Source organism: Schistocerca serialis, chromosome 5, assembly GCF_023864345.2.
Source record: "Schistocerca serialis cubense isolate TAMUIC-IGC-003099 chromosome 5, iqSchSeri2.2, whole genome shotgun sequence".
Classification (NCBI taxonomy): Eukaryota; Metazoa; Arthropoda; class Insecta; order Orthoptera; family Acrididae; genus Schistocerca; species Schistocerca serialis.
The window spans coordinates 90,452,112-90,475,188 of NC_064642.1; positions in this window are offsets into that span (position 1 = coordinate 90,452,112).

Below are 23,077 nucleotides of genomic sequence, written 5' to 3' on the forward strand. Positions count from 1 at the left end.
ACGATGCGAAGGATGTAAGTGGCCTGTTACTAAATATCATCTGTGGTTTTCTTAGTAACTGATATAAACTATGCTCCTTATTACAAATATGTCGCGGTTACTGAGAATTTGAGAGGGCAGCCTAAATCGCGGCGACTAGAGCTATTAGCAGTCGTATTTACCGCCGGCATGTGTGACCGAGCGGTTCTAAGCGCTACAGTCTGGAACCGCGCGACCGCTACGGTCGCAGGTTCGAATCCTGCCTCGGGCATGGATGTGTGTGATGTCCTTAGGTTAGTTAGGTTTAAGTAGTTCTACGTTCTAGGAGACTGATGACCTCAGATATTAAGTCCCATAGTGCTCAGGGCCATTTGAACCATTTTTCGTATTTACCATATAGCTTCTCAAAAATATTTGGCTACTTATTTTCGAAAATGAGGCTGAGCAGGAACCTAAGAGCACAGCTTACGGGGATGTTAGACGATCTGCAATGATATTTATAATCTAGGTGCTCGCAATTTTTTTTCGCATATGGTACGATTTCCGATAGCGAGGTTAGGCAGGAAATTAAGAGGATAGCTATGTAGGTCAGTTTCAGTTCTCCATCCCACGGTTCACTATTTTTTGCGACTTTCCATTAATTTTATGTTCTTATTACTTCTAGGATTTATTTTGTTGGTTCTTATCTTTGTACTTGAGCCCTGTAAGTCACTTCCAGGTTTTGTTATTTTTCATATTTTTGCAGTAGCATAGAGAACGATACGAAAAAATTAAATACTTAACGATATAATTCACAGCCAGTAAAAATCGCGAAAAATAACGGAACTAGGAATCAATTAGTAGATTGGTTCCATGCATGACAGTTAGCAAAGAACGCAAGTACACACCGCTGCATAGTACGTAAAGTAACATCAAAAACACGACTGCTGTAACAAACCACTGCACGAACCTACTCTGCCTTCTTTTAGAATTTTCAGGTGTGGTATCACCCTAATTGTCGACTCCTCATTCTTTTATGATGTCATTTTCATCAGGTGTGGGTTGCTAATTCCGTAAGGATTTAACTGTGTGGTATCGCTTCCTCTATTGCTGCAAAAACGCGATAAATAACTAACATTGGAATCAACAACTAGAAGTCACGTATATAAGTCAATTGTAGTTATCCATTCCGAGATTTGTTATTCACCGCAGTAGTACAGAAGGCAAAACAAAATAGAAATCCTGTAACAAAGAACTGCACACACCACAGCAAAAACATTGAAAATTATGAACCTTGAAATCGATAACTATAATTGATCCATATAGTCAACTCCAGTTATCGATTCCAAGATTTATTATTTTCTCGTGAATTTTCCTTACTTGTACAGTGCATTTCCTTTTAAGAATTTTGCGTTGCTTTCTCCTTATTTCCTGCTTAAGTCCTTCTTAAGTTTCCTATATCTTATTCTTTATTTAATTTTGGGGTAGTTGTCTTAGATTTTAGTTTGGTCCCGCCCAAAACCCCCACTTTTCTGCGGTAGTCCTATAGATTCAAACAATGGAAAATCCAGGATGGAATGTAACAATATTATGAGAAGGAAAGTTGTTACTCATCAGAGGAGATGCTGAGTGGCAGATAGGCACAACAAAAAGATTCTCACAATTGTAGCTTTCGGCCGAATGGTTAATCATATAGATTCTGTTTTATTATTAAGAATTACCGCTATTCTATAATATTACGAGTTTACCATGCGTAATATTGTAATGGACTTTAAAAATCGTCGGTTGTTCTTTCACTTACTCGAGCAAACTATGATAATAATTTATTTCACACATGTATATTTCTTTTTTTTCTGCTGTTACTTTCTTTTTCGTTACCTCAGATTTATCCACTATACAACTTGTGACTTAGTAATTAATCGGGTGGACTGCGATGGTATTTTACCAAATGTATGTGTACTGTCTTTTTTCTGGTGGTACAACCTCTTGTCTATGAATAAGCCTCGTTGCCAGAGTCTGAATACTGTGCTTCGACTGCGCTCGTTGTCCTCATATCGCCTGCATGTACCTTCTTTGACTTAGGTATGAGGTCACTGATCAAAGCCGGCGGGTGGAATCGGACAAAAGAACTTATTCGTGCTTTCCATATTCTTTCGACAAGTTTAGTACAACAAAATGGTGTCTTGAAACATGTTTTCCGTAGCCTTATCGTAAGAAATAATACATTTTTCTAAGAATTTATAACGGATTGTAGATGGATTTCAAGCATTAAGTTCTGCTTTTGACAAGAGACTGATCTGACTTTTATACCATAAGCGCGTTGTTTATGGAATGAAATGGGTTTTGCAAATGTATTTTTCTGCTTACGTGGGTATCATCAAATAAGGTTCGTCTGTATTGTCATCTTTGTGTCAGGTCAGTTCATATCCTCAGTACCAGTTCAGTGCTCCCACATTTTCTTTGCTTTTCAGCTCCGTAGTACTAAATTGGTAAAGGTCGCTCGAATTTGAGCTGTAATGCATTGATTCATTTCTCTGCCAACTTCGGTCGTCGTTGCTTGTGTTTCATTTCGGTGATACGTAACTTATAACAGTGAGCATGATTCATACGTGACCTCCTACGAATCTGTATAACTCGTGATCTGGCTTTAGTAGTTCTGTCGACAACGAGCTCATGAATTGCCCATTCACGAGCGATATATCGCTGACATTGTCGCGAGCAATAATCGTCTGCAGTCGGCGACAATGCGCTAGTTATTAGATGGCAGTTTCATATAGTTTTTCTAACGACACTATGTCAGGAATTTATGTTTTCAAAAATTATCTGCTACGTTTAGCAATACTTCGTATATTGACATACTCGTAAAAAGCAAACACTGAAGTGCATTAACCTTGTTTTGGAATGTTTTCAGTTGGAAACTGTAACGTATTAATTAACGTGGTGTTCAGATTAAATTATCTCCTCTTCTTTTTCCTGACCGTTACCTCATATCTCGAGGGGTCGGCATGTTAATGTGCATTTCGATGATAGTGGTATAAGATAGCCGGATGGATTTCCTGTCACCATGCTCCCCCCCCCCCACCCCCACCCCACTTGTCCCGTGACCCTCTTTTCTCTTTTGGGGTGGGGAGACACAGGAAGTAGCTACAGCAGTTCTGACAAGCGCGCAGGATTACCTCAGTACGGCTTGAACAGGGTCAATAAAATGCAGAACATGCAAGTCTTACGTCAAATTTTTAAGCTATGTCAATTGTTTGTTAATTTTTCTCAAACGTGGGCTGGGGACGAGTTATTTCAGACAAATCAAACCTATCCGTGCAAAATAAGAGGTAGAAGAAACATTATAAACAGAGGTTTTTGGCAAATTTTATGGTCCTCAAAATGTATTCAAGCTACTTTAGCCGAAATTTCCATCAGGAAAGGGATACACGGGGGACAAATGATTGCCGTGATTTCGCCTGGTTTCTTTGACATGGGGACACACATGGGCTCCAATGACGAGAACATCGATTTTACAACAGGGGACAAGTTCATATAACAGTTTAAAAGACTAGAACTATCGCAGTAATTCCGATCGAAGGTCACTAATTGCACTGGCCTATTCATTTGCATAGGTGAGTTATATTCTAGTATAGAGAACTAACGCAAATAATAGCATGCCGGACTAAATTCACACTACAGAATATAGTTCACAGTACTATTGCACCACTTCGATATCACCAGTAAAACTCCTAGACAGTCATTTCATTTACCACAGCGTTTTCAAATTCAGTTAATTAGCATGTCACGTAGTGTATAGTGATCATAGAACTGACGTCAACGTCAAAGTGGATACAATTAAAATCTTTCCATGTATTTCATGACTCACATTGGCAAACCGGAAGTTTTTCAAAATGAATGGAGGGCCACGCTTTTACGACATTAATGGCAATGCTTCAAAATTTTACCTGTTGTGAAGCACAATTAATAAACAGAAACACACTTCCAGTTACTTTCTCGGTTAAGCTTATGGGCCATTCTAGTACATAACAACTGCCGTGAAAGAAAGAAACCGGTAAAAACTGTTTGTATTTCCAGCACAAGTTTCATTCATACACATTAACTAGTGTAATGTAAGTCCCACTAACTGGGTGTGGGCATTTAATCACATTTCGCAACTTATCTGGAAGGAGGTAAAACACATCGCAAAGATTCGCACCTGCTGCTGGTCACAATCATAACTGCTCTCTTACTGACTAATGTATGTTATTCTTACCTTTACGCCAAGGAAACTACCTCGTCGACACTGAAATCGGGAATTCAAATTTCATGTTACTGATCACTTTAAAAGGAAACTAGAAACTTCGGCTTCACCTCTTATGCCGAAAAGGCGTAGCTAGAATTACTATGTGTTTGTCCACAGTCTAATTCACGTCTAGTCTGTACGGTAAATTCAGTCACGACACGGTGCTCATTGTTGATACACACCGCCACAGCAGTGCTCCAAGCTGGCAGCAAGCTACACTTTTGAATACGATATCGGATGAACGCGAACAGTATCGTCTATACTGATTTGCAACATAGTTTTTTCAGAAGATAGCGAATATAGTAGAATAGAAACTGACATTAACCAAAACAATTAGACCGCATTTGTCTTTCTTTAGTTTTCTAAGTATCCTGGGAAGTTTGAAACGGTACATCAGAGGCCGGTTTATTTACGATCTCTAGTAACGTACAGATACTTACATATTATATAGTTAGACGCCTTTTTTGAAGAATAACATGGCCACCAAACAGCAGAAGAACTGACCTTGCGCAGAAAACCTCTTATGATCTTGTTCGCTACACTTCCAACCAAATCAGTGAATGTGGAACATAGGAAATTTGTATGGAATGCAATAACCACCAAATCATCCACCACAACTGATATAGAAGAAACCATACAGACGTGATAATAAAATGTCAAAAGCAGTCAAACTGTTTCCCCCAATACAGAAGAAACCTATATTGCAATTGTTGCTGTCTCTGTGGCCACAAACGGCAAGAATCTTCAACACAGTCATATTTTGAGGAAAAAATAATTACATTTAGATAATATTCGTATATTAGAAAGACGAGTGTAGTGTAGAAAGTGCGAATCATTGGACTCCGTACAAAATTTTGGTGTCAGGGAAGTGGCTATTTTAATAAGAACTCACAGTGGCAGAAACACACGCTTCTCATGCAGTGCTTAATTTCGGCAGGGACGGCGTTCGCCATCCCGCATGGAAATGTTTTTGAACTCACTGGAAAAAGTAGGCACCGGAAATTTAAAATAATACTCGTCTAATTACCTGAAGCCCCAAAGAAACTGGTAAAGGCATGCATATTAAAATGCAGAGGTATGTAAACAGGCAGAATACGGCGCTGCGGTCGGCAACGCCTACACAGGACAAGTGTCTGGCGCAGTTGTTAGGTCGGTTACTGCTGTTACAATGACAGATTATCAAGATTTAAGTGAGCTCGAACCGACATCGCAGCGGCCGGAAAGAGATCCTGCAAGAACGGGATCAACGACGACTGAAGAGAATCGTTTAACGTGACAGAAGTGCAAACCTTGCTGCAGATTTCAATGCTGGGCCATCGGCAAGTGTCAGTGTACGAACCATTCAACGAAACATCATCGATACGGGTTTTCGGAGCCGAAGGCCTACTCGTGTACCCTTGATGACTACACGACACAAAGCTTTACGCCTCACTTGGGCCCGTCAACACCGATACTGGAGCGTTGAAGACTGGAAACATGTTGCCTGGTCGGACGAGTCTCGTTTCAAACTGTATCGTGCGGATGGGCGTGTACGGGTATGGAGACAGCCCCATGAATCCATGGGCCCTGCTTGCCAGCAGGGGACTGTTCAAGCTGCTGGACGCTCTGTAATGGTGTGGGGCGTGTGCAGTTGGAGTGATACGGGACCCCTGATACGGTGGCTTGCGGGTTATGTCTGCAGATGTAGATATAGATTTAGACGTCAGCTGGCTGCAACAGAGCACATACTCTGAGTATGAAGGACGGGAAATCAGTAAGAGCCATTACTAGAGGACTGTTCAAGCTGGTGGAAGCTCTGTAACGGTGTGGGGCGCGTGCAGTTGGGGTGATGTGGGACCCCTGAAACGGTGGCTTGTGGATTATGTCTGCAGATGTAGATATAGATTTAGACGTCAGCTGACTGCAACAGAGCACATATTCTGAGTATGAAGGACAGGAAATCAATAAGAGCAATTACTAGACCGCCACTATGGTGTCATGTAAATTTATCGAGGTGCAGCTGGGTAAACGAATCAGAAAAAATGTGGACTGCAACAAAGGTAAAGCTGCAAATTTTAAGCTACAGCACCGTCAAGTTCTTTATTCTGTATTCTCGTGTCGAGTCCCCTGTTATCGGTAAAATGTTTACAGGGCACACAAGCATGAAGCAGTCACCAAATGGACTGAATAAGCTGAACGTAAAAGCAACTGAATAGCGGCAACGAAGAGGCAGAGTTTGCTGCTCTCTCATGTGTGATGTATTAACGCGGAGATCAACTCCATAGAGCAAATGAAAGAGCGACTCCGTACTCAAAAAAGTAGGTGTCAGAATCTGCAGCATGTGTGTTCAGTATATGTGAATCAACGTTGTTTGCTTTCCAGTTGTGGGTCGGCTGAAACACTACTTATGCCAGTATACGAAACACAGCACGTGAAACGTTGTACGTAATTTAACCTCCGTAGGAATCACAAGTTAGAATACTGAATAACAGATATTTCTAAAAAGCGTCTTATCAATGGCTGGAAAAAATTGCGGAATTTTTTTGTAAACATACAGGTTTACAGAGGACTTGGGCAATGGGAGCTGCTATTTGTAGAACAATACATTATATCAGTTTATATATTTTATTTTGAGCTCGTCTCAAAATTCTGGTCGACTAATACTTTCGCTGCGAGATTGTTTTTCCCGTCACGTATTATTTACTCTCTGATTGTTTTCCCGTGACAAAAATGATTGTTCTTTGGGTAATTTTCAAGAATGATTGCCTATCGAAGTCCAGCGGTCTGAACGATACATATCGAGCGTGCGATCGTAAATCGATCATGCGATTCCGCTGGCGGGCGTTTTGATCAGTTATTTGTGATCGTCATTTTAATCTGTTTTGCATCATTCCCTTAGTTGCTCTAAATTACATGCCTCCGCGATTTATTCGTGAGTCGCTAGGGAAACCGAGACGATTTATGTCGTTAGTGAGTTGAATGTCTGGTGTACTTGACGTTTCTTAGGCGGATCCTCTCACATGGAAGAATCTAATTCCGTGTTTATCCAGCGTAGAAAATTGTTCGTCTTTTTGTGGCTAATATGGAATACTACCAGACGAGGAAAGAAGAGACTGTGTAGACTGTGGTGGTGCGAAGTGTATAAAACTTCTTAAGAACAGTTTCGATTCTGAAATACCGTTACACTTTCATTGCGGACAGTGCGGAAAACAAACGAGTTTCAGGAAGAATACATGGTTCGACTCATCCAAATTATCCATCCAGATCACCGTAATGGACTTTCACATGACGAAAACACCGACGACGAGTAAGGTAAGTCGTCTCCTTTACAGTGACAAGTATTTTTGTAACGCTTTTCTTTTGTCGTTACACTAGTGACCAACGTAAACGTACTCATAACGCCCGCCACCAGAGTCACATGATCGATTTACGATCGCACGCTCGATATGTATCGTTTGGACCCATGGACTTCGATAGGCAATCATTCTTGGAAATTACCGCTCTCTGAATGGCATATACGAGTATAAACGAACGGTTGTCACTTTACGATACATTTGATATGCCTTCGACAGTTACATTCAAGGCGAGTTCGACACTCCCAGTTAGAGATCAGCAGCAGAGGATTTTATCCAGTTAGAGATCAGCAGCAGAGGATTTTATTTTCGGTTCCCAGCGTCCAGCAGAAAGTTTTCCCTTTCAAAAGGCACGACAAATTCAACTTTCATGGCGCAGTATGGGATTGACGCGTAGTCAGTAGTGTTTGTGCTCAGAGGTAGTCGCGAAAGTTTGTGATGTGTCTTCTTCGGCAATATGAAGAAACGCTTATGCTAAGTGTACTGGATGTGTCAACAACTATGTGCTCAATGTGCATGCAATTTTTCGTGCTATATCGCTTTCACGATAGTGATTTCCATCTTGATCGCCCATGGGCAGCAACCACACGGTAACTGAAATACTCATAGTATTTATGTTTGTTGGTAGTGCCATGTGACACATAACAAGCTAGCTGTCTGTCATTAATGCAGTAAAGTCATAGTAAGTTTCCTGTCAGTTTTACATTTATAATTTATTGTGCGACAAGCTTATGATTGTAATTTCTAAACATTCTGGTGACCGAAGTAAAGGCCTTATCCCCATGTAGTAACACTTAACTAGCGCAGTAGATCTGTGAACCATTTTATATGGAATGCGTTAAATCAACTTTATATAGAACGAGTTTAATCAATCCGATTACTACTCACTTTATGTTTTGGATATACCGTTGATCGTTGTTATTAATAATACTAGTATATTTTACTGAAAACTGTAAAAGAATTGCTTGGTACTCATGACCTCCATTGCCTTGACACTACCTGCAGTAAATCTAAAATATTTGTTAGTAGGTTGCGTAATGTCTCATGCCCGCATTTTTCGCAGTGTGTATTAGCGCGCGTGCGTGCGCTTTGTGTGTGTGTGTGTGTGTGTGTGTGTGTGTGTGTGTGTGTGTGTGTGAGAGAGAGAGAGAGGGAGAGAGAGAGAGAGAGAGAGAGAGAGAGAGAGAGAGAGAGAGGGAGAGAGTGTATGTGTTTGTGTGTTTCTCTCGAGATCGGAATATTAATTTTGTGACTCCGCACTTCTCAGTGTAAGATAGCCTTTATCTTCTGCGGCACGTAAATAAAATATTAGGTTATCTTTATGGCAAGTTTCGCCTCACAAATATAACGCTTGTTTTCATCAGTTGCATAAATTCGTGTCATAATGTAAGAAATAGTACACGACTTCTTTTTTGCGAACATTCATGTGACGACGTGTGTTAATGTGTATATGCAGGTGAGTTCTTTTACGCCGAGTTGTAGAACGCATGGTAAGAAGCATTGTCCCCCAAAATCTCCGTTAGCTCCACCAGACCTGCCTACTCTGCTTGCTCTGTTTAATCATTCTGATTCAGTGATCGCTTTTCCTTGGCAGTTTCCCACTGACACATACAATCGTTCTTAGAAGGTACTCAAATATATATCCAAATTCCAGACTGAATCTTTTAATGCAGACACAGCAGAGTCCATACCTGAACTTTCCAAAACAAGTAGTAGTTCTTAGTCTGTTCAGAGCGCTGCTGTTCGCTGATAGTTACTAGACAGTGCAAGACGTCCGTTCGCAATATTTGTCGATCACAATCCTAGCAAACCTTCTTGTATGTGACCTGACGTACATAGAAGAGTTTCTTAATATCACCTGTATTGTGCAGGCTATCAGAAAACATGGAAGCGCCCATCTTTACAGCAGACGGAGTGAAAAGCAGCCAAGTAAATCAAGATCGCAGAAAAGAAAGGGACGGTGTAAGAAACAGCGATCTTTCAGGAACGAATACGTCCCCACGGGTGTACAATCACAGAACACTTTCCGCTATATAGGGTGGTCTATGGATCGTGACCGGGCCAAATATCTCACAAAATAAGCGTTTCTTTGTGTACTACACGACTGTTGTTGTTGTTGTGGTCTTCAGTCCTGTGACTGGTTTGATGCAGCTCTCCATGCTACTCTATCCTGTGCAAGCTTCTTCATCTCCCAGTACCTACTGCAACCTACATCCTTCTGAATCTGCTTAGTGTATTGATCTCTTGGTCTCCCTCTACGATTTTTACCCTCCACGCTGCCCTCCAATGCTAAATTTGTGATCCCTTGATGCCTCAAAACATGTCCTACCAACCGATCCCTTCTTCTAGTCAAGTTGTGCCACAAACTTCTCTTCTCCCCAATCCTATTCAATACCTCCTCATTAGTTACGTGATCTACCCACCTTATCTTCAGCATTCTTCTGTAGCACCACATTTCGAAAGCTTCTATTCTCTTCTTGTCCAAACTGGTTATCGTCCATGTTTCACTTCCATACATGGCTACACTCCATACAAATACTTTCAGAAACGACTTCCTGACACTTAAATCTATACTCGATGTTAACAAATTTCTCTTCTTCAGAAACGATTTCCTTGCCATTGCCAGTCTACATTTTATATCCTCCCTACTTCGACCATCATCAGTTACTTTACTACATAAATAGCAAAACTCCTTTACTACTTTAAGTGTCTCATTTCCTAATCTAATCCCCTCAGCATCACCCGATTTAATTTGACTACATTATACACGACTATGTAATAAAAATGGGTGTTCCTATTAAAAAAAACGCAGTTGATATCCGTTTGACCTATGGCAGCGGCATCTAGCGGGCCAACCATAGCGCCATCTGGTTTCCCCCTTCAAGCTAGACGAGTTTCGTTCTTTGTAGTTTTTTCGTCTGATGCTTATTTCATGAGATATTTGGCCCGGTCACTATCAATGGACCACCCTGTATAACCTTACGCAATCGTAAAATCTAACTTACTGTACGGGGGATAATTGTCTGAAACAGGGCTACGGGAGCCGCCCTAGAGACCGAGATGCCGGTGCCTTAGGGGATGGGCCCCATCCCTGTTATGCTGACCGCCCCGCTCGCTGCTAGTGGGGAGGAAACAGAACAGTCGCCACCTTGTGGGGGCAGCTCCTGGTGGCTGTGAAGAAGACTGCTGCGGGACCTTTGGTGAGTGAACTTCGTGCAGTTTAGGACATTATGAAATACCAGTCCTATAGTGCACGTGTGTTACAACGTTCACCATGGCGCGAAAACTCTCTGCACGATATACCCTGAGGAGACAAAAGTCATAGGGTAGCAATGTGAACATACGCAGATGCCGGTAGTATCGCGTACACAAGGTATAAAAGGACAGTGCAACGGAGGAGCAGCGATTTTTACTCAAGTTATTCATATGAAAAAGTTTCTGAGTTGATTATTGGCCGCATTAACAGATTTTGAGCGCGGAACGGCAGTTGGAGCTAGAAGCACGGGACATTTCGTTTTGGGAACCGTTAGGGAATTCAGTTTCTGAGATCCTGAAAGGTGGCTACACTGAGCCACTGCGCCAGAGATTGCGCCAAAGAGTATTATTAAGCCGCCTCCACAGTGCTTGGAGAGAGCTCGTAGTAGTCAGTGCCTGTCGAGGACTCGGGGTAGTCTGTGCTGAGATGTTGTAGCAGAGAGTGTTTGTTGAGATGTGCTATTAGGCAGTGCTTGCTGAGATGTGATATTGGAGAGTTCTGGTTGAGATATAATGTAAGGATTAGAATGATTTTCATCAATATAAATGAGGTAATTAACTCAGTTTGTTTTTATTTTAGTGTCCTAAATAATGCGTCATTGCAGGTTCAGTCAACAAAGCATCTGGCGTGTGTTCTTGTATTGGAGTGTAATTCTGCTTTCCTTACGCAATTATCGTATTTCTAATTTTCTTTTATCACGTCAGTAAAATTGGTATTTAAAAATTCTTGTCTTGTTGAAGAAGAACCGTGCCAGATGTCCGTTGAGTCATACTTCCACATACAGAACAGTTATGCTTTGGTTTCGTAGGTTTCATAGTTGCTGGGGACTTAATTAATTAACTGTGTTAACGAAAAATTTCATTTCATTATTTGTTGTTGTTCTTTGCAGTCAGATAGCGTAATAATACTAGTCAGGGCCACCGTTTACGAGACTTGCGTAATCGGACATAACAGCTACTAAAAAACTAAAAGTATTTTCAACAATATTTAATTAAGCCCCCATGCAATCCACAGTGTCAAGAGAGTGGCGAGAAGACCAAATTTCAGGCATTAACTCTCGCCACAGGCTACATAGCTGCCGACGGCCCTCACCTAACAATCGAAAGCGTAGATTTGTCAGTGCTAACAGACAAGCGACAGAGCGTGAAATAACCCCAGAAATCACTGTGGCACGTACGACTACCATATCTTTCAGGGAAGTACGGCGGACGACCGACACGAGTGCGTTTGCTAGCATCACAACATCGCCTGCAGCGCCCCTTCTGGGCTCGTGATCAAATCGGTTGGACTCCAGACGACTGGAAAACTGTGACCGGGTCAGATGAGTTTCGATTTCAGTTTTTAAGAGCTGATGGTAGATTTAGAGTGTGGCGCAGGCCACACGAAGCCATGGACCCAGGTTGTAAACAAGGCGGTCTGCAAGCTGGTGGTGGCTCCTTAACGGTGCGGGTTGAGTTTACGTGGTTCAGACAGGGTCATCTGGTTCAACTGAACTGATCATTGACAGGACATGGTTACGTTCGGCTACTTGGGGACCACTTGCAGACCTTCATGGACTTCACGTTCTCAAACAATCGTGGAATTTTTATTGATGACAGTGCGCCATCTGCATCTACATCTACATCTATATCCATACTCCGCAAGCCACCTGACGGTGTGTGGCGGAGGGTACTTTGAGTACCTCTATCGGTTCTCCCTTCTGTTCCAGTCTCGTATTGTTCGTGGAAAGAAAGATTGTCGGTATGTCTCTGTGTGGGCTCTAATCTCTCTGATTTTACCCTCATGGTCTCTTCGCGAGATATACGTAGGAGGGAGCAATATACTGCTTGACTCCCCGGTGAAGGTCTGTTCTCAAAACTTTAACAAAAGCCCGTACCGAGCTACTGAGCGTCTCTCTTGCAAAGTCTTCCACTGGGGTTTATCATCTCCGTAACGCTTTCGCGATTACTAAATGATCCTCTAACGAAGCGCGCTGCTCTCCGTTGGATCTCCTCTATCTATCAACCCTATCTGGTACGGATCCCACACCGGTGAGCAAAATTCAAGCAGTGGGTGAACAAGTGTACTGTAACCTACTTCTTTTGTTTTCGGATTGCATTTCCTTAGGATTCTTCCAATGAATCTCGGTCTGGCATCTGCTTTACCGACGTTTAATTTTATATGGTCATTCCATTTTAAATCACTCCTAATGCCTACTCCCAGATAATTTATGGCATTAATCGCTTCCAGTTGCTGACCTGCTATATTGTAGCTAAACGATAAAGGATCTTTCTTTCTATGTATTCGCAGCACATTACACTTGTCTGCATTGAGATTCAAATGCCATTCCCTGCACAGTGCGTCAATTCGTTGCAGATCCTCCTGCATTGCAGTACAATTTTCTATTGTTACAACCTCTCGATATACTACAGCATCATCTGCAAAAAGCCTCAGTGAACTTCCTATGTTATCCACAAGGTCATTTATATATATTGTGAATAGCAACGGTCCTATGACACTCCCCTGCGGCACACCTGAAATCACTCTCACTTCGGAAGACTTCTCTCCATTGAGAATGACATGCTGCGTTCTGATATATCTAGGAACTCTTCAATCCAATCACACAATTGGTCTGATAGTCCACATGCCCTTACTTTGTTCATTAAACGACTGTGGGGAACTGTATCGAACGCCTTGCGGAAGTCAAGAAACACGGCATCTACCTGGGAACCCGTGTCTATGGCCCTCTGAGTCTCGTGGACGAATAGCGCGAGCTGGGTTTCCCACGATCGTTTTTTTCAAAACCCATGCTGATTCCTACAGAGTAGATTTCTAGTCTCCAGAGAAGTCATTATGTCGAACATAATACGTGTCACTGGGCCACAGTTGTTCACGACTGCTTTGAAGAACATTCAGGAATTATTTGGCGCAGGCTGTTGTGGCCGTGCGATTCTAGGCGCTTTAGTCTGGAACCGCGTGACCGCTACGGTCGCAGGTTCGAATCCTGCCTCGGGCGTGGATGTGCGTGTTGTCTTTAGGTTAGTTAGGCTTAAATTCTAGGGGACTGATGACCTCAGGAGTTAAGTGCCATAGTGCTCAGAGCCATTTGAACCAATGATTTGGCACCCAGGTCGCCCGACCATCGAACATTTGCGGGACATGATCCAGAGGTCAGTTCGTGCACAAAATCTTATACCGGCAACAGTTTCACTGTTATGGACGGCTATAGAGGCAGCGTGCTACAGTACTTCTGCGGGCGACTGTCAATGACTTTTTTGTCAATGACTTTTTGAGTCCATGCCACGCCGAGTTGCTGCACTACGCCGAGCAAAAGGAAACCTGAGAGGATGTTAGGACGTATCCCATAACTTTTGTCACCCCAGTGTACGTATATGTTATGTCAGGCTGTGCGTTCAGATCACAAAATGCCTTTCGTCATACGTAAACATGACATGCTTGTTTTATCATCGATTGAGGTGGTAGACTAGGGCAAAAAATTTTTAGCCTAATTTATAGTTACCAAAAATATTCCATAGAGAGTCTATTTTTAATATTCATTCGAAGTGGAGTGTTCCATAAATGCGAAAATATATCAAAACAACGATTTACTGCGTGAGGATCTGGCGAATCCGAGCGCTCGAATGCAACCGATGCAATGTTGTATTAGTTACTGACGTGTCCACTTAGTTTCACGTAGTGTCGCAGAGGGCATTAGTATCAACTAAAATACTATTCTCAAAATGACTTCTCTTCGTTTATGGTAAACAGTGCGATAACACGTGCTTGTCTCGGGTCCGCTAAACTTGTCGTTTCGTTTTTTTTTGTCCGCAGTAAAACGTGAGTGATTGAAAACGACAAACAAATGTATTTATACAGATAGAAGAAGTTCGAGAAACAATCTCAGTCGTACAAAAAACAGTTCCGTTGGTAAGCGGATGCCAGTTACTCGATATAATTTCATCAAAATGGAACGGTTTCGACATCGGTGAAAGAAAGGCCGACAGTACCGTGCTGGCGTTTCCGTTTAAGGCTTTGTTCAGTTTCATACTAAAAAAAAAAAAAATAACGACAATTCAACACCCAGTCTCTAACCGGAAACAACCTCTGAACCCAGGCGGGAATCGAGCCAGCGTCCTCTGAATAGTAGTCAGCAGCACTATCCACTCAGCAATGGTGGCACCTAAGTATTTATATTGCGATCTAAATCACTGGTCGTGAGAATGAAGAATTAGTGAAGAATTAATCAACAGTAACAGTCTTTATAAGACGTTTAAAATCATCATATTTACAACAACTACACAACTAAAACGCCACAATATAAATTGAACATTGTACAGTTATTTACTGAAAACCACACTCCAAATTTTCTGGCAAATCGCTGAGAGTGCGTAAATGGAGTTCGCCCTCGGCAGCTTTTACACATTGTTGCACAGCGTAAATCAGCCCTGCCGGCCGGAATGGCCGAGCGGTTCTAGGCGCTACAGTCTGGAACCACGAGACCGCTACGGTCGCAGGTTCGAATCCTGCCTCGGACATCGATGTGTGTGATGTCCTTAGGTTAGTTAGGTTTAAGTAGTTCTAAGTTCTAGGGGACTGATGACCTCAGAAGTGAAGTCCCATAGTGCTCAGAGCCATTTGAACCATTTTTAAGTCAGCCCTCACACACTTGCATTTTCTTCCACATTGTTCCGTGTGAAATCAGTAGTAATACTCGTATCCTGTGCGGAGCGGCAGTTGTTTCACGTGAATTGCACAGGGGGACTAGTTTGATTCCCGCCAAACCCATTTTCTGGGTCCAAGCTGTTCTGCAACCGCAGCTACAATTGAAGATGTACTCAGCAGAAATGGAAGCACACTGCGTCAGCAGTGTATGACAAACGAGAAACTATGACAGCATTGCTTGCCTGAAACACAAGAACATTTAGATGCTGAAATCTGATATTCACACTATTATAGGAAGAGCAGAAACCCATATTCTAGACAGTTTCAACAATATTTTTTGATCCCACTTTACAAAACAAGTACACTGCAAGCCCCATGTTGCAATGAGGAGGTGAATGAACGAAGCCTCGAAGCTGACACAAGCTTTTGGGATACTGCTGTAGGTTTCCTCAAGTGCGATTGTTCACTATGTTTCTTTTTCGAGACAACCAGAACCGTTATAAATTCCTGTAAAATTCCAGAAACCGTAACGTCAGCATTCTCAGTGAAGTCAGTGGCATCTGTGTAACCATGAGTATGATGAGGAGTCATTCTTATACCTTCACGAATGATGGCTCCAGTGGCTTCCAGTATCCTCATTCGCTCATCTTTTTTCATTCACCTCTCGTCCACTGTACCGAGCGAGGTGGCGCAGTGGTTAGCACACTGGACTCGCATTCGGGAGGACGACGGTTCAATCCCGTCTCCGGCCATCCTGATTTAGGTTTTCCGTGATTTCCCTAAATCGTTTCAGGCAAATGCCGGGATGGTTCCTTTGAAAGGGCACGGCCGATTTCCTTCCCAATCCTTCCTGAACCCGAGCTTGCGCTCCGTCTCTAATGACCTCGTTGTCGACGGGACGTTAAACACTAACCACCACCACCACCACCACCGTCCACCGTACCGTTGGTTCACCAGTTTGTGGTCACTACCATGGAAACGAATAGCGGTGGGGGGAATTGTGTGTGTGTGGGGGGGGGGGGAGGAAGGAATTGTCGAATTGTCATTGTGTCAGACAGGACTCCATCACCAATTTTCTTTTAAATTTTTTATCTTCAGTGTATCTCCTTCTGGAAGACATACACTGATTTTCTGCAGTAAATCGATCAGTAAAAATAGACATTCCTCTGAAGAATCTATAAAAGTGCATACTTCGTGGAAAACAATCTCAACGTTGGCACCATGAGGACAGCCTCTTTTCGGAACAGAGGAGCAGTTCAACGCTACTTCACCGTAGCAGTGTTGGTGATAACGGATTTCGGTAGCTACTAAACTCAAACTACAGTACTGTTCTTGTGTTCTGCAACCTTACTAACGAAATCATCATCCCGTTTCTCTAGTTTCTCAAGCAGTGTGTGTTTCAGAGTTAAAAACGAACTTCAAACATTTCGCGACGCTTTTGGAGTGTTTGTTTCCTACCTCTAAATCACATATTTCAGCACATATAAAATTACAAACAGCATAGTGAACGCATTATTGTGGCCAAGATAGATACGAAGCCCGCACCTACTACAGTAGTACAAGTTTATATGCCAACTAGCTCTGCAGATGACGAAGAAATTGAAGAAATGTATGATGAAATAAAAGAAATTATTCAGATTGTGAAGGGAGACGAAAATTTAATAGTCATGGGTGACTGGAATTCGAGTGTAGGAAAAGGGAGAGAAGGAAACATAGTAGGTGAATATGGATTGGGGGACAGAAATGAAAGAGGAAGCCGCCTGGTAGAATTTTGCACAGAGCACAACATAATCATAACTAACACTTGGTTTAAGAATCATGAAAGAAGGTTGTATACATGGAAGAACCCTGGAGATACTAAAAGGTATCAGATAGATTATATAATGGTAAGACAGAGATTTAGGAACCAGGTTTTAAATTGTAAGACATTTCCAGGGGCAGGTGTGGACTCTGACCACAATCTATTGGTTATGACCTGTAGATTAAAACTGAAGAAATTGCAAAAAGGTGGGAATTTAAGGAGATGGGACCTGGATAAACTAAAAGAACCAGAGGTTGTACAGAGATTCAGGGAGAGCATAAGGGAGCAATTGACAGGAATGGGGGAAATAAATACAGTAGAAGAAGAATGGGTAGCTTTGAGGGATGAAGTAGTGAAGGCAGCAGAGGATCAAGTAGGTAAAAAGACGAGGGCTAGTAGAAATCCTTGGGTAACAGAAGAAATATTGAATTTAATTGATGAAAGGAGAAAATATAAAAATGCAGTAAGTGAAACAGGCAAAAAGGAATACCAGCGTCTCAAAAATGAGATCGACAGGAAGTGCAAAGTGGCTAAGCAGGGATGGCTAGAGGACAAATGTAAGGATGTAGAGGCCTATCTCACTAGGGGTAAGATAGATACAGCCTACAGGAAAATTAAAGAGACCTTTGGAGATAAGAGAACGACTTGTATGAATATCAAGAGCTCAGATGGAAACCCAGTTCTAAGCAAAGAAGGGAAAGCAGAAAGGTGGAAGGAGTATATAGAGGGTCTATACAAGGGCGATGTACTTGAGGACAATATTATGGAAATGGAAGAGGATGTAGATGAAGATGAAATGGGAGATACGATACTGCGTGAAGAGTTTGACAGAGCACTGAAAGACCTGAGTCGAAACAAGGCCCCCGGAGTAGACAATATTCCATTGGAACTACTGACGGCCGTGGGAGAGCCAGTCCTGACAAAACTCTACCATCTGGTGAGCAAGATGTATGAAACAGGCGAAATACCCTCAGACTTCAAGAAGAATATAATAATTCCAATCCCAAAGAAAGCAGGTGTTGACAGATGTGAAAATTACCGAACTATCAGCTTAATAAGTCACAGCTGCAAAATACTAACACGAATTCTTTACAGACGAATGGAAAAACTAGTAGAAGCCAACCTCGGGGAAGATCAGTTTGGATTCCGTAGAAACACTGGAACACGTGAGGCAATACTGACCTTACGACTTATCTTAGAAGAAAGATTAAGGAAAGGCAAACCTACGTTTCTAGCATTTGTAGACTTAGAGAAAGCTTTTGACAATGTTGACTGGAATACTCTCTTTCAAATTCTGAAGGTGGCAGGGGTAAAATACAGGGAGCGAAAGGCTATTTACAATTTGTACAGAAACCAGATGGCAGTTATAAGAGTCGAGGGACATGAAAGGGAAGCAGTGGTTGGGAAGGGAGTAAGACAGGGTTGTAGCCTCTCCCCGATGTTGTTCAATCTGTATATTGAGCAAGCAGTAAAGGAAACAAAAGAAAAATTCGGAGTAGGTATTAAAATTCATGGAGAAGTAATAAAAACATTGAGGTTCGCCGATGACATTGTAATTCTGTCAGAGACAGCAAAGGACTTGGAAGAGCAGTTGAATGGAATGGACAGTGTCTTGAAAGGAGGATATAAGATGAACATCAACAAAAGCAAAACAAGGATAATGGAATGTAGTCTAATTATGTCGGGTGATGCTGAGGGAATTAGATTAGGAAATGAGACACTTAAAGTAGTAAAGGAGTTTTGCTATTTGGAGAGCAAAATAACTGATGATGGTCGAAGTAGAGAGGATATAAAATGTAGGCTGGCAATGGCAAGGAAAGCGTTTCTGAAGAAGAAAAATTTGTTAACATCCAGTATTGATTTGAGTGTCAGGAAGTCATTTCTGAAAGTATTTGTATGGAGTGTAGCCATGTATGGAAGTGAAACATGGACGATAAATAGTTTGGACAAGAAGAGAATAGAAGCTTTCGAAATGTGGTGCTACAGAAGAATGCTGAAGATTAGATGGGTAGATCACATAACTAATGAAGAAGTATTGAATAGGATTGGGGAGAAGAGAAGTTTGTGGCACAACTTGACCAGAAGAAGGGATCGGTTGGTAGGACATGTTCTGAGGCATCAAGGGATCGCCAATTTAGTATTGGAGGGCAGCGTGGAGGGTAAAAATCGTTGGGGGAGACCAAGAGATGAATACACTAAGCAGATTCAGAAGGATGTAGGTTGCAGTAGGTACTGGGAGATGAAAAAGCTTGCACAGGATAGAGTAGCATGGAGAGCTGCATCAAACCAGTCTCAGGACTGAAGACCACAACAACAACAATAAAATTATCTTTTTTCAAACTGAATGAATAATATAAAATCGATCTTAAGCTTCTATCACATACCTGTGCAGTTTTCCAGTTAATTAGTATGTTTGCGTTACGTTGCTTATTATATTTACGTCGACATACATTATGCACTTCAGTCTTTTGAATATTTTGTAGAAGAGTACGACACTTACTTTCCCGTTCCTTGCTGCCAAGATTCAAAATTTCCAACCTTTTCCTTACTTTTGATGTCTTTCGTTTCGAAGCAGACGTACAGTAAATAGAACAGGTGGATGGATCCAGCATTATTCTTCTCTCGTGCTACGGAAGAGAAAACATTGTAAGCAGAAACACTACACAGCACAGCAGACTGAACTGTCCCGTATGGCTTTATTAAGTTAACGACATAACCTCAACTAAACTGGACACGTGTAGGCAGAAATGCCAGTGACAGTCGCAGGGAACGGTGAGTGAGAGCCAAGACGAACGTGTCATTTTCATTGTTGGGCAAATAATCCTGATATCAACTAAACTGAACACACAAGAACATAGATCAGTATGAAAATATACGACACACTTACATGGACTTATTTATTCTTTTCATTTACATAAAAGGCTGCAAAAATTTATTACTATATTATTCTTACAACTTTTATATCTCTAAAACTAATGTCAGACCTAACATATGCACAAGAACACTTTTGGGTAGATTACACGATGAATGTTTCTTGTTAGTACAATGCTTTTCAAAAACGATCCATTTTGTGCAAAAGTCTATATATCGGTAAAAGTTGACTTCTGATGGCTAGAAAAGGGGGGAAACACCCGCCCAGAGGTGGGGGGAACTTCCAATTCCTCACTACTACACCCCATGTGAAGGTTCTCCCTGAATGTCAAAAGCTGACATATATTTGTTCGGTAAGAAAATACATGCGGTTCGAATATCTGAAATTACGTTTTCCTATTCAGATAAAGATTACAGATTCCGTGCAATGAACGAAATAGCAGGTCTTTTCTATTCTCCTTCATTAGGACGTTAGTGTGAGATGTGTTAAAGCGACGAGTCATTCTGCCATCGAATTCATTTTCCATTGCATATAAGAAATCCCCCACGCCAGATTTAAAATTGGGTATTGAAAACTGAAATTATATGCCTTTGTCTTGATAAGAAACTGCTTATGGATTGATTACTGGAAATCAGAGTTTGCTTATTCCGTTGAAAGTTACAGATTTTATCTACTGAACATATGAAAAAATTTTCTCTTTTCTTTCGTTAGCCGGTCCATAAGGGAATTACTGAAACTACGATTTATTCTGCTATCAAATCCCACTTGTTCTGTGTATAAGACGTCTCCCACTACAAATTTACGTTTGCCACGTAGGAATTTACATTTAGCATCGCAAAGTAGCGAACTGAGTCTATATTTCTACCATTTGGTAAGTAATGAATATTTGATATTATACATGACGTATTCAAACACAGATTACAGATTACGGAAACCCTACATTGACTAATATATGTCTTTCCTTTCGTTAGAGGGCTCACATAGCATGCATTAAGCGGGGATATATTCTACAGGCTAATCCTTATGCTGTGCAGAAAGCATGTTCACCACACCAAATTTATCAACGTGCAATGGATAACTGAGTGCATATTTCTTTCTTTTGGAAAGTAATAGCTCGTTGTGGTGGAATATTTGGCACTATACTTTACGTATCCAGACGAAAATAACAGGTTTCAATACTCCGCAAAGTACTAATTTTTGTCTTTTCTTACATTGACAGGTTCACACTACATGTCTGAAAGCGAGGATATATTCTACCAGTGAATCAGGTTTCTCTGCACAAAGCATATTCCCCACACCAAATTTAGCTTCATAGTGTAGGGAACTGAGTCTACATTTCATTCTATTGTAAGTAATATCACGTTGTTTAAATATTTGATATTATGCTTTATGTAGTCAGATGAAAAACTACACATTTCAGAAAATCTACGTAGTGCTAATTTTGTCTTTACCCTCATCACCCAGCTCAAATAGCATCCGTTAAAGCAGGCGTATATTATAATGGCTAAGCCAATTCGCTTTGCTGAAAGCATATTCGCCGCAACAAATTTATCTACTTGTAACTGACAACTGAGTGAAAATTTCTTTCGTTTCGTAAGTGATAGCTCGATGTGCGAATATCTGATATTCCGCTTTGCGTAATCGGATGAAAATTACAATTTTCGATACTCTGCAAACACTAAAACATGTCGTTCTTATCACTAGAAGATTATGACGGGAGTTGTTAAATGGAAATATATTCAAATAGCGAATCCTTATATGCGCAGAGAGCATGTTCCCCACATCAAATTTTTCACGGTGCAAACGATAAATGAGTGAATATTTATTTATTTTGGTAAGTAACAGCACGATGTTTGAATAATTATGCATTATGCCTTACAAATTCAGTTGAAAATTACAGATTCACGAAACTGTGGACAGTACTAAATAGAATCATTTCTTTGTTACCAGGTTAATAAAGGATGGGTGGAAGCGGCGACATACTGTAGAAGAATATTCCCACACCTAATTTATCTACAGCAATCGATGACTGAGTGAATATATCTTTCTTACGGTACATAACAGCTCGATGTTTCTATATTTTTATATAAGGCTTTACGAATTCAGTTAAAAATTACAGATTCCAGAAAGTGTGGAGAGTACTAATTAATTTCATTTCCTTCGTTAGCGGGTTCATAAGGGGTGTGTGGAAGCAGCGACATCTTCTACAAGAAAATCGCTAGTGCTGTGCACATAGCAAATACCCACACGCAATTTATCAACGGCAATGGATAAGTGACTGAATATTTCTTTCTTTTGGTAAGTATCAGTGCGATTTTTGAATATTTTTATATTAGGCTTTACGATTTCTGTTGAAACTTACAGATCTAAGACATTGTAGGGTGTACTAATTAATATCATTTCCTTTGTGAGCAGGTTCATAAGGGATGTGTAGAAGCGGCGAAGAAAATGATATTAATTAGTACACTTCACAGTTTCTGAAATCTGTAGTTTCCAAAATAATTCTACAAGAAAAACGATTGTGCTGTGCACATAGCATATTCCCACACCAAAATTAACTACGGCAATGGATAACTGAGTGAATATTTCATTCCTTTGGTAAGTAACAGATCGATTTCTAAAACTTTTTTGTGATTTACTCATTTACTGAAATTTACAGATTTGAGAAAATTTGAAGAGTACTAATTAATATCGTTTCCATCGTTAGCAGGTTCATAAGGGATGTGTGGAGGCAGCAAGACATTCTACAAGACAATCGAAAATGTTCTACACATAGCATATTCCCACAACAAACATGTCTACGGCAATGGATAACTGAGAGCATATTTCTTTCCTTTGGTAAGTATCAGTGCGATGCATGATTATTTTTATATAGATTGCTATAGGAATTCTGTTAAAAATTACAGAATTGAGAAACTGTGAATTGTACTAA